Below are 12,129 nucleotides of genomic sequence, written 5' to 3'. Positions count from 1 at the left end.
TAAACCCAGAAAAAGAGGTATGGCTTAATAGAGTATTATTCCTAAGGAAAAAGCTCTACTTAAGCTTCCCTAACCCTTCACGTCCTATGTTGGGACATTGCCACCTACAATGTTGCTGGACCATGCCTTCCCTTGGTATGTTTGCCTACAGCCTATAGGCTGTTTAGCTCTTGACTTGATAATGGCATGATCCGTGTATGGAATATACTGCCCAGAAAAAAACAACTATGATATGAGCAATGTTTGACAATGTGTTGAATCCAAAGTTGCAGTGGTAAGGATGTTTTCTGTTTAAATTTTCTTCAGTTAATTGCTTTTAAAAGATTATCTGCTTATTTAATTTACTCGAGGAAATCAAAAGTTAATATTTGGGACTTTTGCTGAAATTTGAAACTAGGCAAGTAAGAGCACCCATTGTCCCTAAATTCATCATTTAAAATTATTAAAACTTCATTCATATGTTTCAGTCGTCAGAAATTTGAGCCAAGCATGGGAACTCACACTTGTAATGCTATCTGCTGGGACTTGACTAATGCAGAGAGGACTATGATTTGATGTTAGCCCAGGCAAAACATTCACAATATTGGATCTCAGTCAATATCTGAAACCAATGCATTGTGCTTTTTATTTCATCTACTCAGAAAGGGTAAAAAGAAGGATTGTGGTCCATGATGGCCTGGTCATAAACACAAAACCCTACCACAAAAATGTCTCAAGTAGAGCTGGGTGCAGGTGATTCATGCCTGTAGTCTTAGCTACTCAGGAGGCTGAGATCTGTAGATCACAGTTCAAAGCTATCCCAGGCAGGAAAGTCCATGAGACTCATCTCCAATAAACCATTAGAAAACCAGAAGTGGTGCTGTGGCTCAAGCAGTAAAGCATTCGCCTTGAGCTGAAGAGCTCAGGGATAGCGCACAGGCACAGAGTTTAAGCCACATGACCAACAAAAACAAAAATGACTAATGCAAAAAACGCAGGTGTATGGCTCAACTGGTAGAGCACCTACGTAAAGTGCATGAGGCCCTGAGTTTAAGTTATAGGATAAAAACGAGGGAAGGATGTGGATATATGGAAGGAAGAAAAGAAGGAAGGAAAGAATTGTTCTGTATATTGTACTTGCCTAATTATTTCATTAAGGTGGCTTCTCATTCCTTTTTCTTTTTTCTCGGTCTGTTGTGGGGCTTGAACTCAGGTCCTGGATCCTGCCCCTGAGCTTTTGTGCTCAAATCTAGTGCTCTACCACATTGAATTACATGGTCACTTGTGGGTTTCAGTGGTTAAATGAAAATAAGAATCTCATAGATTTTCCTGACCAAGCTGGTGTTGAACCTTGATCCTTAGAACTCAGCCTTCTGACTAGCTAGACTTACAGGTATGAACCACTGGCTCTGAGCACTCACTTGTTTTCTTTCTTTCTATTTTTTATCAGTCATGGGACATGAATTCTGGGTGCTGTCCCTGAGCTCTTCAGCTGAAGTGAAGCACTCCACCAGAGTCCACTTATGGTTTTCTGATTGCTAACTGGAGATAAGAATCTCATTAGAGAGGTTCAGAGGCAGATGGCAGAGGAGAAGCTGGAGGCTAAACAAGCTCCAGCATAGAAAGCAGTTTTAGTGTTCCTAAACACTGTTTAGTGAACAGTCCTAGGCTAGAGAATCACCCCAAGTGTGCCATCACAGTACAGAGAGTTTGGCCAGAGAGCGAAAATCCAGGCAAGGAGGCAGAACTGAACACTTGCTAGTAGCCAAGGCTGCAACAGATGCAGCGGCAGTGACACTGGACATAGCGGCCATAGCTATAACAGAGAGAGATCGGGAAAACAGCACCAGACACAGCGGGTGAGCAGATTCTACTCATCACCAGTAAGAACTGACAAGGAGCAGATATCTTCATCCTGCAGATCACACACCAGAGACGACTCAGGAACCAACACTCTAGCATGTGTAGAACCCTTACATCCTCACTCCTTCTCAGGGAGAAGAGGAGGGAAAGCCATCCCTCCCCAACCACCAGAGATCTCCATCTTCCATACTGATAAAGGCGCCCCTGAGCAACTAGCTCCAAGTCAGGCCATGGAAGAAAAGAAAAGAGTCATTTAGCAGGTCACAAGAACCTGACCTAACCTTCCAGGCTCAGCTCCATCCAGGGGAAAATCACCCAGCCCAGATAGAGGAAGATCCGCCTCCCACCTCAGGACTTTCTTCACTGTGTAAACAGAACCAGAGGCTGCCCCTCCCTACAGCAGCCTAGAAAATCAATTAAAATTCAGTAAACACAAACCCTGAGAATTGATCCAGGCTGGGCCCTGTGAGTGTCTCTGGAGCAAGCCCCTCAGGGAAAAGCTAGTTTGCTGAAAGGCCTCAACTCTACCCAGAACCTAGCCTCACCACAGCATCTCCAAACTAGAGGAAACAGCCATCTCCCTCTTTTGTGATATTCAAAGCAGATCTCCCTCCCATTGAACTAGCCTGGGAAGAGGATCACAAAATCCTGGGTAAAGCCGAGAATTTTTCTGCCTGCTCAAACAAACTGACTTAAGAATCCAATCAAGCCACAGGAAAACCAAACACCACAAGCAGACCAGAGACTCCACCAAGAGACTGGTTATGGACACAGTGGAGATAAATGATCTTCACATTCCCCCTCCAAAAAAAGAACTCTGTAACTTTTTTTTAATTTTATTTTTTAATTGTTTTCTATTAATCTTTTTTTCCTCTCATAATTTTTATTTTAGGTGTATATGTGTATGTGTGCTTTTTTATCTCTTCTAATTTTTTGGTACTTTTTTATTTTCTTTTTTTTTCTCTTTCTTTCTTTTTTGAGTGACTTAATTGCTATTCTGCTCATCCCCATATATATAACCGTCGTCAGTTATTAGACCTTATACCCCATGGTATACACACTTAATCCAGAAATTTATTACTCAATTCATAAGCTCTTAGGCTTAAATTCTTTAGTAGCAATATTATATCTTTGTACCTATATAATTTCTTGTTTGTCTGTTCTTTTTTTTTTTTTTTTGCTGGTCATGCGGCCTGAACTCTGGGCCTGGGCACTGTCCCTCAGCTCTTCAGCTCCAGGCTAGTGCCCTACCACTTTGAGCCACAGCTCCACTTCCAGTTTTTTCTGCTTATGTGGTGCTGAGGAATAGAACCCAGGGTCTCATGCATGCAAGGCAAGCACTCTACTACTGAGCCACTTTCTCAGCCCTAATTTTTTAATAACTAATTTTAAGCACTTTTATTTTTTAGTTTTTCATGTCTCCTATCCCTCCCCTCCTCTCATTCTATCCTTCTCTCAATATCATTTCTTTAAACTTACATAATTTTTAAGTGTTTCATTGTTTAAATTTAAATTTTTATTTCCATTTTTCTTCTTTTCTTTTAAATCTCTCTCCTATCATTCTGTCCAATCCATTTCCCTCTCTGAGATAAGAACTTGGTTAAATTCACTCTTCTTTTACCTCTCCATATCCCACTAATCAGTGGTATTGCTCTGAGGAATTACTGTCAATGTTTCCACAGTGCCTAGTCCAAGGCCTCTCACAAAGGCTACTAGCCCAAACTGTCTGAGCCTCTGTGTGACTTAATCATCATTGAGCAACTGCGTTCCATGGTTTGTGAGACATTCACTTCTGTGATCATATGCACATGAGGGCCCAAGAAGAGAGTTCCCTGGAAGGAATGTCCTAAAATGCAAAACATCTACTAGGGCAATGGAAACCCATGGTTGGACATGCTTAATTTTTTAGCCTGTGCACTGAACTAACAGGAAAACATTAAGACACACTAAGAAACGCTGATGTAAAGCATCAGAAGGGCTGAGGGGAAGGGAGCCCCATGCTCAGGAATATAAATGGAGCTTACAAACCACTGCAGGCTCTGACTTTCTATGTTGAAGTTCAGATTAACAGGCAGCCCAAGTTTCTAAGAACTCAGTGTCTAGGCTATATGCCTCTTTCAGAACTTCTTTCCCTCCTCCTGTGCTTTGAGAACAACAGTTAGTACAGTGTTTCTGTCTACTAGGGGCAGTTTTTCTCTTCACACAATGCTTAAAGTAGACAATAGGAAGCTGCCATTAAAGTGTACAAGTATGAAATAGCACACAGTGCTTGCCCTGAATTCCTGGACCTAAAAAGTTCCCAATTCTGAGCACAAAGTGATCATGGGTGTATCCTAACAACCTCCACTGAATGGAGAAATTTGAACAATTTTCCCAAGGCAGGTATTGTCCAGTACGGTAGTTACCACCTATAATCCTTGTTATTAGGATGGCTGTGATCTACTGGAACAATGAACTTGAAACTGGGCCAAGACAAGACAACTTATAGTTGCTGGAAACGGGGGAAGACAACTAGGAGAATGTTTCTCTGGCACAGACATGGATATAATTACAACAAAGTTCTAAATTGTGGCTCATCAGTAAAGACTATCATCATACCTCACTAAAGGTAATAACTAAACATAAAAATTAAAAAAAAACTACTTGGATTTCAGTACTAACATCTTTTTAAAGGTGTGTGTCTGGTGTCTGAGATTTTTGTACGGGGCAGCATTGGTTCTTAAAAATCATCTTATTGGCACTATCTTTAGGTTTCCCTTTCAAGTCTGGTGGCATTCTAGCTGTATCACTTGAATCACACAATTCTTGACTTCTGTTGGTTAACGAGATAAACATGTAAGGGATTTGTCAACCCTGATTTGTTTCAAATTATGATCTTCAGATCTCACTCTCTGGAGTAGGTAAGGCTATAAGAGTGAGCCACTATGCTCAGCCCAGTATTTCCATAAGTTACTTAATCTTTCTGAATCTCAGCTTCTTCTTGTGTGGAAAGTGGACAGAATTATTTTGTGGATCTTAGAATCTGCTGGGAGTTATGACTGGGTACAGGAAGTATAAGTGTTCCGGATGTGCAGACAGAGCCTGACAATCTCATAAAACTACTGATGTTTATATTGAAATGAATTAAAGGAATTGGAAATGAGGGATTTTTCTTTTTTTGTTTATCCATTTCTGGGCAGTGAGGGAGCCACAGAAATTCAAAGAGAACAAGGAAACAAATGCAGCAGTGGTACTCTGTAGATATTATGTTGACAATCAACTATACCACTTGTGGGCAGGGAAAGGAGGGAAAAACATAGAGAAAAGAAGTGACGAGATTTTCGAACACAAAATGAACTCATTATCTGAATTACAAAATGGTGACCCACATGTCCACTGCATTAACAATAACAATTTTTAAAAGTCCAGGTTGATGATTCTCTCCTCCAGTTTTAGAGGCCCTTGAGACTGAGGCCTACCTATAGAGTTTTCGAAGGTCAATTGATATGATAATTATTATACAGCCAGAATCTCTTAACAAATGTTATAAAAAGTATTTCATTCGTAGTACTTCTTTCTGTTTGAATGGAGATTCTATATGTTATTGGCAGAGCTATATTTTTACTTTTTGTTTTCAATATTGGTCAACAGTTGAAATCCTTCTTGAAGCTTTGGGACAGACGTCTGCTATATCTTAGCACCCTGCCCCTAACTAAAATGGTAATCAACCTTTGAAACTAATTTACTTGCGTATGAGTTTGTTTTATTTCTTTATTCATTTATATATTTGTTTATTTATTTATTTATGTCGATGGTGGTGAATTCTGGGCCGGGTCGCTGCCCTCAGCTCTTCAGCTCAAGGCTAGTGCTCTACCACTCGAGCCACAGTACCACTTCTGGCTTTTTCTGCTTACGTGGTGCTGAGGAATAAAACCCAGGGCCTCATACATGCAACGTAATCTGTCTACCACTGATCTTCCTTCTCAGCCCCTATGAGGGGTATTTTAGTGCATGGGTCTATGAGGGAATCCTATTCAGCAAATGTGTTCATTTGCCACTAGACATTATTTATGAATTATCTGATAGTTAACGGATAAATTGTTATCATTTTTACTAGGAATTGTTTGTTTTCCTATGCTAAAAACATGGAGGAGGGTATTGTAAACTAAAACTGCAAAAGAAATTTAAGATCTTGGTGCTAACAAATGTGTCCAGTTATTACATTAAACAGAGAATTCAAAGTTCATGAATACAGAGCTCAAATTTCTTATACTACTTATTTCAAAATGCAAATTAAAGGGAAAATCAGACAGGAGATAAAATTTATATTGTATGTTAATTTTTAAAGAGGAAAATAAGATCCTAGATGGCAGATTAAAGGCAAAGCAATATCAAAGCCCTATCTGCTCAATAAGAAATAAGAAGCTTATTTGAAAAAAAACTGCAAAGTGCACATCAGGCAAAGGCAAGCAGTCAGAGCCTACCACCAATAGAGCAACAACATATATCTCAGAAAAAGGAAACAAGTTCAGACCGTGCTCATCCTTATCCCTGATTTCAATAATACATATACACCCCCTACACACACACACGCGCGCGCGCGCGTGCGCACACACACACACACACACACAAACACACACAAAATGAATGTATGCAACAGCTCAACCTACTCACATCCACTCAACATGAATCAAAGATCTTCCTGTAATATTTGAAACTTTAAGTTTCAAGTCTTGTACATAATTGATAATAGATGCATAAGTAATATTTTCTGAATAGCACTCTGCTATGAAAGTGAGAGTTCATGATGATTATAACTACTTAAAACATCTCTGAATCTCAAAAAAATTAAACAACAAACAATCCGAATTTTGGGACTGCATTTCTACCAGCTATTCTGCAAAGACTTAATAAGAAGATACTTATGAGACACAAAAATTAAATACTAAATTCAATTGATACCTGAGGAAGTGAAGAGAAAGATGAGAGACACTGATCAGAGAGACCTATGCTGCCTCCAGTTCTCAGCCAGCTGTACACTGTGGCATCTTTGCTGCTGCTGGACCTTAGTTGTCTTCTCCAGTGCAGTGGCCACACTGGGGTTGGATTGGGTGTGATAGGGAGATGAGTGTAGGCCACATGGGAGGCCACACTGGAGTTGGGGCTTGGAGAGGTGGGGAGGGGAGAGGAGGCCCTGGCAGAAGCTGGTGAAGTGAGGAAAGAGGCAGGGAATCAGAGGCTCAGGAAGCAGCATGCCCAAAGGCTGCCTGGTTCTGGAGAGTGTCTGTGAGGTGGGGTTGTTGGGGCGGATTCCATGGGGCCTGGTGGCCTGGTGAGAAGAGAAAGGAATCTCAAGTACTGCAAAGGCAGACAATGAAAATTAAGATCACAGTGGCTGAACAATTTCAACAACAAAGGTGGGGACATGGAGGTAAACTCTGGGGATGGGGAGGACGGCAGCACTGGGACAGTGGCGTTCAATCCTTTCTGGACATACCTGGATGTGTGTGAGGGCTGGCTTCACCACAGGTTTGACCTCACTCGACTTGAACGGGCACCCGGAATGGTCACTTCAACCTCAGCCTGCCCCATAGAGCCAGACTGGCATAAATGCTGAAGACCAGGCAGTGGCTGGGAGGCTATGCCCAGCAGGGTGGAGGAAGCATGGCTAGTGGGTGCAGCTCCAGCCCAGCCAGGCCCAGGGCCACCGTGGATATTCGGACTGTAGATCTGGAACAGGCACTGTGCCCCAGACCAGTGGGGCTTCCAGCGACTTGCGTGGTGGCCACCACGTGCATGTTGGGAACTTCATAAGCATGGCCCAGGCATCTCCACGGAAAGGTGCATTCACTCCTGTGCCTCTCCTGTCTTCTGGACTCTCGCTGTTCTCCTGCTTCCTGCTGAAGTACCAGGCAATAGACCCCCCCAAAGGCCAGGAGGGAGCCGTTGCCAATGTAAATGCAGAAGGGTCGTTTATTACAGCTCGAGCTGGACTCACAAACCTTCCCTGACACAGCAGGTCAGAAATTGTGAGTCCCAATCTTTTGTTCAGCAGGGTTCTGTATTGTGTATGAAGCAGGTGGAAGGATCATTACAACACTGATTTTGTGATAGGTCAGTGGTTCAGAGTGAATCTAGTCTTAAGTTTATTGTTTGGGGTATGATCATTTCCAGTAAGGGCAGGGACTTTCTAGCTTAGCAGTTACAGGATAGGTTGAATGATACATAGCAAGCATATTATAAGTTGGGGTAGGTGGGACCAATCACAGGAATGCTGAGGGCGCTATTCCTGGATTATTTCCTGGCCTAAATTGCTTCCTGATAGAGTTCGGAGATAATCGGTCAGGGCAGTCTGAGATTCCTGGACAGATCAGGGCTGTCTGATTTCTTAGTTATTTTTACTGTTACATTTTCTTAGAACATGAACTGACACTCTTTTTCCAGTAGCAGATAACAGATGTTTTCCTTAGAGTTTCTGAAATCACTGCCAACTTATTTGTCCTCTCACTGACACTTCCAACTACAGGAGTCAACTTCTCCACGCCAATGACAGGCCATCTCGGAGATATTCACAGGGCTATGTTTCCTCTCTCCATTTCAGGCCTTTCTACTGAAAGAACATCCTTACTAAAAACTTTTTAGTTCTTTATAGTGAGGAAGAAAAGCAAGGCATAGTTGCAGCCATCGAACCAAGAATTGAGGGCCATGGCTGGAGCAAAACACCCTGAGAAAAGATGGATTCATTTTTGTCAAAGACACAAGGCTCTATGGGAACTCTCATTCTAACTGATTTTCTTCCTAGTAATATATTCACAAAATATGTAGACTATGTAATAATGAAAAATGACATATGCATAACATATGTGAATATGGAGGGAAGTAAGAAAAACTGCAATGGCCAGAAGTAACTGGTTCTTTGATAGAGAGCTGGTAGGTACTCTGTTTGGCCTCTAAGCCTTTTAGCACAGTATTTTGTATTGCATTCAAACATATGAAGTTCTTAAAAAGTAAAATCAGGACAAATAGTTAAAAATAAGTTAATTTTCCTAATAAAGTATCACAAACTGCATCTTTAAATTCAGAGGTACTTAACATGAAATTTTTCTCACGTTAAATTGCCTTTTGTTCTACCGAAGAGTTGATATTCGAAAATTCCCAAAGAGAATTATTTTTTTTCTTCCTTTTTAAGGAACCATAGTGAAGTCCACTTGTTTCTGCTGTGAGCTGTTTCTTCCACTTACTGCCCAGTTGCTGTCAATACTCATCCCCATAGGAGACAAGCAGCTCACATCCTGCCTTGATGACATGACAGGTTTGGTAGAAGATCTACCTGTGGTACTGAAAGGCCCTCAGATTCTGTTTCTCAGCATACCTGCCACAGTTCATATACCTAAAGTTGAAGCAGGCACAGGAAGGAAACATAAGAGGGTAAGTTTCTGCTCCCTTTGGATCTACTCCTAATACTCATCGACTCTAGAACTCTAAGTGCACTGTTTTCAAAGCCCAGTTCCAGACTTCTCTCAATCCTGATTTGTCACAAATAGATTGATATCCAGATTCTCTAAATTGAGTTAAAGTTTATGTCATAGACTTGGGTGGGGGCATGTACTCGGTTTCTAGATTAGCACACATCATTTGACATTTGGCCCAAGTAATTTTCCTTAGATTGGACTCACTCATGCACCTGTCTCCACTATGTTCCCATAGAAATTCAGAGAACCCATTGTCTTATAAAGAGAATAAAGGGAAATTTGTTTATTCATGATGTCGGTTCATGATAAGACAATGGTTCCCCATGGCACAGGGCTGCAGCACATATCATAGACCCACTGCTTTCTGAAACTCACCACTGCTCCAACTCTGCTTCAACGTGTTTGTGTGTACCTTAATAGACTAAAATTCTTTCTTGTAGATTGTTAGGGCACTATGTACTTTGCAAAAACTAGGAAGAAAAATTATAGTTAAATACTCCTACAATGAAATTGTTATTTCTGTCTCCACATGTGTTTCACAATTACTCAGGGAATATGATTTATTCAACTACTGAGGGTAATTCTTTGACTCGGATACAGTATGTGCTTTATAGATGCAGGATCTATGAATGAAGTTAGGTCCTTTGGTTTTTATTCTGATGTGTTAATTTTGTCTCTCATGGAAATTTTTATTTTGATACAGTACACATATATATGCATACATACTTACATACATAGCAGAGCTATGATTGAACGCAGTAACTAAACTTACCTCTTGCAATACAAGCACTCTACCACTTGAAGCATGAGCCCTTTTTGTGTTGTTTATTGTTGAGGTATTTTTTGTCTGTCAAGGGGCTTAAACTCTGTGCCTGAATGTTGTCCTTCAGCTGTTCAACTCAAGGCAAGCGCTCTACCACTTGAGCTCTACCACTTGGTTTTCTGGTGGTTTATTGGAGATAAGAGTTTCACAGCCTTTCTTCCATGGGCTGGATTTGAACCATGATACTCATATCTGAGCTTTCTGAGTAGCTACTTACAGGTTTGAGCCACCAGTGCATAGTTTATTTTTGAGGTGTTTTTTCCCCTGCTGTCCTGGGTTGCCATTCTGCTTGTGCTTGCATGGATTGCAGGAGATACTTCACTTTATACAGCTATTGTACTTCCAAATGTGCAGCAACGTGCTCAGCCATTGGTAGTAATGGGGATCTTATAAAATTTTATGCTAGGACTGGCATCAGACTGAGATCACATCATCTCTATCTCGAAAGTCCAAATTAAAGGTTGAGCTATGGAACCCAGCTATACTATTTATATTTTTATTACTTTTCCCTCAAATATTCATAATTTTGAAAGCACCAAGTACAGCAAAAGAAAAATGGAGATATGGGAATCCATTGAGAAAGGTGTGATAATCAGGGTGCAAGTCTTCTGAGGAGAATATCCTCTTAGGAACCATGAAAATGACTGCTGGACTCACTCCAGTTGGCCTAGGATTTATTTTTTGCATCTACACATAGAAGTTTCTCCTTTTTGTGATCTGAGTTTCAGAAAGACAAGCTAAAGGCTTTTGAGTAATAATCGGCAAAATCACATTACTTGATTCCAGTGATGCTCTTTGAGCCTGCATGGATTCAGCAGTTGTGAGCATATAAGATGCCTTCTACACATCTGAGGGGATTTGTCATAGGCCTAACAGAGGCTCCTTAAGCGTGGATGCACTTTGCCTCTAACACACTCTGTTTATATGCACTATACTTTGATCCTAAATCAGCATGTCCATGTTTATGCAGATTCCACAAACACATACAACTATTTTGTCCATGTCCTAGCAATGTTTCATTGGAGGCACATGGAGTTAGAGAAAGGGGGGAAAGGGAAGGCATTTCTTACCATCCAGGAGTACCTATTGTCTGCATCTTCATCTTCTATGATCAAGCCCCCATAGGGGCTAAAGTGCAAACCCAATGGCAGATCAGATTCCTCATTCCATACTCTAAGCCTAGCCTGAGGAATACTGTACTGACGAATTCTCAGCCCAGTGGGCAGACTGACGACTGAATGGTCATAATGCCCCTTGTCCAAAACATTGTCTCTTACAAATATAGGTGGTCCATGAACAGTGTAGCTGGTGATGAAGAAGTGCTGACATTGCTCACAATCTGAAGCAAGAGCAGCAAAAATTAGTCAAGAAATATGTACATTCCCAGATTTAACAATCATGAGAAAGAGCACAGAATGCATATCATTGTCGCTTAGTTCTTCATGTGAAGTTACTAGAGTAAACCAGTAATTGGGGGCAAAATGTCCTGATGAATTATTATAAAAGCACATTTGCCTTCTGTTTGACCAAGCACAGAGGGTTACTTACACAGGTAATCATCATCGTGGGGTTTACGGATATCTTCATAAGCATAACTCTTTCTTTCCTGTAGGCTGTACATGCTCATTTTTACCTCCTTTTTCCTACGTCCAAGTTGAAAAACAATGGTTAGTTAAGTTGGGGATCAACAATGTTTGTCCCTATTTCTTCAGAAAAGTAAAATCTCTTACTATCAAATTATCATCTATTCTTCTCACATATTCCTGTCCCCCATTAACCTTTGACTCAGAGATACAAAGACTTCATTATAACACTAACTACAAGTTTCTAATTCAATTTTAAGTTTTGGCCATGCCCATTTTCAGGTTTAATTTCTACTTCATTAAATTTCTTATAAAGTGGTCATTGATGAATTTATTCATTCAGAATATGTGTTGAGTGTATGTTAAGTATTGAGCAAAGATGTGGACATACAGGATTGAAAATGTGTGGTCGCAGATATATCAGATACTT

At 40.8% G+C, this 12,129-nt stretch overlaps 1 pseudogene; it reads right to left on the bottom strand.

The window, feature by feature from the left end:
- Nucleotides 1–7,460: 7,460 nt before the first annotated feature.
- On the bottom strand, nucleotides 7,461–11,752 carry LOC122098292 (annotated as a pseudogene).
- Nucleotides 11,753–12,129: the final 377 nt, after the last annotated feature.

This window comes from Dipodomys spectabilis, unplaced genomic scaffold (genome assembly GCF_019054845.1).
Source record: "Dipodomys spectabilis isolate Male_0828 unplaced genomic scaffold, ASM1905484v1 ptg000472l, whole genome shotgun sequence".
NCBI lineage: Eukaryota > Metazoa > Chordata > Mammalia > Rodentia > Heteromyidae > Dipodomys > Dipodomys spectabilis.
This window is presented reverse-complemented; position numbering and strand designations above follow the sequence as displayed.